Genomic DNA, 5,169 nt, shown 5'->3' on the forward strand with positions numbered 1-5,169 from the left:
CAGTGTTTACATTAGCAGCCATACTACACAAGGCATTTGCATTACTCTATAGCAGTCTTCACTAACCTGGTGCTCTCCAGTTCTTTTGGACTTGAATTCTCATCAGTTCAAGCCAGCATGCCAAAGGGCACCAGGTTGGCAAAAGAAGCTATAGAGCAGTGTTTTTCAACCTTGGGTTCCCAGAGGTTGTTGGGCTATAACTCTGATCTCCCTTAACCATTGAGAGGATTCAAAGTTGAAGAACGCTACTATGGAAGACCAAGGTCCTCTTCTGCCTTTTATCTCACAGAGATTGTGGGTGTTATGAATCTATATTACAGCAAAAACTTGAAATTGTTTCTGACAGGAAGGTTTTCTTGTGAAACAGGGCAAAGTCAATGCTGCTGTGATACAAGCCGATAAATAGGTTCAATTGGCTTTGGGAAGGAACCCAAATATTTTATCTGTTGTAAGGGATCTACTAAGTTTTTAAGTGCATCAAGAACAAGAAAAAACAAGATAAAAGGTCCAACAAAATAGTTATAGCAATTATAATATGAAATGATTGCGGTGACGACTTCCACCTTTAAACATACCTCCTATGTTTTGACCAGCAAGCTGTTTCAGCCCTTTAAAAAATAGGTGTAGAAAAATCATATTAAAGGATTAAGCACCAAATGCTGGTGTGTTGATGTGCATAAGAAATTCTTCACTCAGGAAATCATTGACTTTGCATTCCTAAGAGGATCTTTCCCCCTATAATAAAGTGCTCAGTTGTCAACAGCAGTTCTAAGTTTCATACGACTCTGGACCAAAGTCACAATTCAAAGAGAATGTCTCCTAAGCAAGGATTTGTGCAAGGGACGCTCCCTACCCCTTCTCAACCAAGTGGGAAGACTTTGCAGGAAACACTTTCTCATTGGCTATGTTCTCACACAGATCATGAGGCAAAACTAAGCTCACTTAATAATACACTAGACGAACATAGATACCCATTCTTGTAACACATGGGCTGTGTCCATATACAGTAATTATACAGAAAATTGTTTTTGGATAGCAAATGAGATCATGTCATCAATGGTGATGCAGGTAGTCATCAGTCTATTGCCTTTCTTGAATGTGCATAGTTATTAGAATTTGAAAAACATTGGGTTTGAGGTTTTTTCCACACCTTAGAACAAGATGGCTTATCTGCTCAGTAGCAAAAAGTTTCACATCAGACGCTGTCACTAAGTCAGGTCTAACTGAGGCAATACAATACACCTGTGTTGGGGCATACAATTTATAATACAGTGGAACCTCAGTTCCCGAACACCTCTGTTGTCATATGTTTCGGCTCCCAAACGCCGAAAACCCGGAAGTAACTGCTCTGGTTTTTGAACGATTTTTGGAAACCGAACGTGCTATTGGGCTTCCATTTTGAGTTTCCCTATTGTATGAAGGCTTCCGCTTTCAGTTTTCAGACATTTCGGAAGTCAAATTGTGTTCCGGAACAGATTACGTTTGAAAACCAAGGTGCCGCTGTATAAGCATTTCATAATATTTTTAAAACATATGAGCTAACTATGCTGAACAGGCAAACTTGAGTAGTGAAAGCTCCCAAAGTTCAGAAAATGGAAACATGACCCTTATTGGCAGGTTTAAATGCCAAGATCCCATCTCATAATCAATGCCTGGGTGGCAGTTGGCTGAAAAGGAGGCAGTTGGCGAGATGGGCCAAGAAGTTGCAACAACAGCAAAACTACGGTTCTGTGGAAAACTTTGTAAATAACCGTAAATAAATTTCCATTGTTAATATTTTAGTAGCCTCCCTTCGCTATTTGGATAGGTGGAGAAATTCAGGAGCAATCTTCTTGTTGTGCGAGACAATTCCTATTTAAGCTGGAGGCAGCACTCTCAAGCCATGAGGTAATTTTCCTTTCCTAACTAGTCCAGTCTTGCTCAGGTTCTACCAACCTGTGTTTATGGGCTTTTCTGAAGCAAAACCATCAAAGACTCCGTCATGTGGGTCCTCGGGCTGGACTGGCACCATGAGAGAGGTGAGATAAGTGCTAACAATCTACCCCTTAATTCAAACAACAGCTTTCTCCTCTTATTAATTACACTTCATGTCCTCTCCAACCTTCCCTCATTGGACTGGTTACTTGCTAGAGGGACCATATCTTATTGGCTGAGCATATGCTCTGTGTGCAAAGGTCTCCGATTCATTCCCTGACATCTCCAGTTAAAAGGCAGTGTGAAAGATTTCTGCCTGGAAAACCACTGCCAGTCAGAGTCAATACTGGGTTAAGCGAACAAAGTGTCTGACCTGATAAAAGACAACTTCCTTTGTCCCAGTATGATCCACTCGTAAATCCACAGCAAGGCATTACACATTACAGTTTCGGCCTCAGTGTTCCACCTGCAGAATGGGAACAACAGTGGCATTGTGAGGGGAAATGAGATACAGGTTCTAAAACTCTTGAAAGTTTTTTTCTTTTTTTAAGCACTTTGGGAGAGGTGGAGAACCCGTAACCCTATATATGGTACATGGCTAGCTCTGGATTTTTCTGCTCTCCTGCTTACCAGCACACATCAGCTGTTCGGCAGGGAGAAGCTAAGAGGGGGAAAGGATTTGATATTGTGAAAAGGGTGCAGCTGTAGCTCCTTTCTCTGAAAGAATATCAAAGCAGAGGAGAAAACATTTAAGCAGAGATGTATTAGATTTGTATTTCTTCAAAAAGTGTTGATGTTTTTCCATTGCATGCATGCAGCACTTTGGCGATGCATTTGCATTTTGAAGTTTGAAGCTCTGAAGAACTGCAAGGTGGGGCTTGAGCACAGCTGTGCATTCATGGTATTTGTGTTCTTCTACAGGGATTACCAAATTCTTTTGCACAGTTAGGACTTCACAGTCTGTGAAGAAAATGTGTTAAACTTGAGTGGGGTCACGAACGATTGAATATATGCCTTTGTTTCCATGAGAAACAGCTTACTTTGCATGTACTGTAAATGTGATTGTGTTTGTGTGTCTGGTGTGTCCCACCCACTTTTGGATCTGATCCCACCCACTACAGGAATGTGTCCTCAATACTTTTGCACTTGAGTAATGCATCCCTTGGCCTGAAAATTCCTCATCCCTGCACTATAGGAATGATTACTACTGTTGCCACTTATTATCAACAAACTTATTATCAATCAATGCCGACATCTGCCTAAAAGTACTCTACACAATTGCAAGTGCTTTCATCACTCTGTACCATTTCTGTTTAATTATCATGAAAATCCAGGCAAAATTTAAGAAACTCCAATTAAGTTTGAAAAGCTGAATTCTCACACTGAGGTCAGCAGATTTCCTTTGACTAGAAGATTATGTCATTTCCCCCATTTGTTTATGTCCTGTTAGATCTCATGGAACAAAACAAGCTCAGCCTTCTTGGTTGGAGTGCAGTTGGTTCATTACAGCTCAGCTGGTATAACAACAACAACAACACCCTGCCCATCTGACTGGGTTTCCCTAACAGAGGACTAAAAACAGAATAAAACTTCAAACATTAAAAACTTCCCTAAACAGGGCTGCCTTCAAATATCTTCTAAAAGTTAGATAGTGGTTTTGATACCACAGGAGGTTGCGGTTTAGACAACTTGTACAGTCAGCCTCTGCAGGATGATTCACTCACTAGATGAAATATTCAACAGGTTGTGGGCTTCTTTTTCAAATTCTTCAGACCCTATTGACCAGTTCCTAAATTGGTGGTCTCACAACAGATGCAGTATTTTAATGTCCAGTCTGAGCAATAAACCTCTTCTTTCAACACCGCATGAACAATATTGGCAAATGCATTTCAAAAAGAGAGTCTGATGCTTCTTGATTAAGTTATGTAGCTGAGTGTGAGGTAGCATGGCTGTGTCTTGGACACTTTTTGTTCCCAACTTGGTTTCCATCAATGTGATTTTGGTGCACATGAAATTGGCATAGTACATACACAACAATGTTGGCACAGTGAACTGTTAATATGCCAAAGGTGAGGGGAAAAGATGGTGGTGGCTGGTAGCAGTAGTGGTAGTTGAGAGGTGAAGACAACACCACAAGGAAGAAAGGGGGGTGCAGACAGCGCCAGCATGATATCCAGAGGAAATTGGGGTACAGGAGATGCAGGGTGAATTTACATGGTAGTTTATTCTGTTTCCCCAATATTTCCCTAACTATAAATTTCTGTATTATATTTGAGCTTTCTAAAACTTAACAATCACTTCTGGAACGTCAGCAGAACATAGTGGAAGTTTAGCAGTCATTTTTGTGTTAATTGGTTCCCAAAATAATACATTTGCAATGTCATTAACCCAGAAAATCGCAAGAGTAAAATGATGACATTTGGGGCAGTATACCAGCAAGCTGTTCCTTCCTGCAGTTCTTATGATTGAATCATGGGTGAACAGAACCACACATGTGCAGAAAGGGTGAGGGAGTAGTGACATTGTCCAATGACATTCATTGTTGGGCCATACCACACTCACTGGTATGAATGAAATTTAGCATGACATATTGCTCAAAAAGCAACAGTTCCATGACATAATGAAGTCTGCAGTGTGAAAGGAACATTAGAAAATGGGACAGAACTGCTAGGATTATAATCTGGAAAGCTAATGCAATACCCCAAACCTGAATGCAACAACAGACGCACCCAAACACAGCCCTTTAAAATCCCCCACTTGTATTTTGGTATCTATCATGATGCTCATCCTAATTCACAGCCGAGCCCTACAATAATTTGCATAAAGAACCCAAACCCAAACTTCATTAATGAGGTAACAGTACCATAAGAAAAAACATGTTCAGGATAAATTATTGTTATTAGTTTGGCAGGGAGGACATAGGCTGTATGTGAGATCCTTCTAACCCCTGGATCTGGAAAGTGTTAAAATATAAGCCAAGGTAGTTTCCTATGTAGAGGTGATAGCCTGGGTAATGGGCCATTAAGGGAAACAAAGGAAAGGGGCTCTGTGTGAGAAGAAAAGCCGCAAGCTGGAGATAGAGTCAGAGGAACAGTTGGGAACAATGTTTGATGGCTGTTTGAATCCAAGGCTGCAGCTATGGGAGAAATAAGACCCAGGGCAGAAGTCTTGTTAGAATAAAAGTATAAACTCATACCAAAAAGCAGCCACCTCCACCTAAGGATCACGTTGTATATTTGTGTAAATAAACCATAT

This window comes from Lacerta agilis, chromosome 9 (assembly GCF_009819535.1).
Source record: "Lacerta agilis isolate rLacAgi1 chromosome 9, rLacAgi1.pri, whole genome shotgun sequence".
Taxonomy (NCBI): Eukaryota; Metazoa; Chordata; class Lepidosauria; order Squamata; family Lacertidae; genus Lacerta; species Lacerta agilis.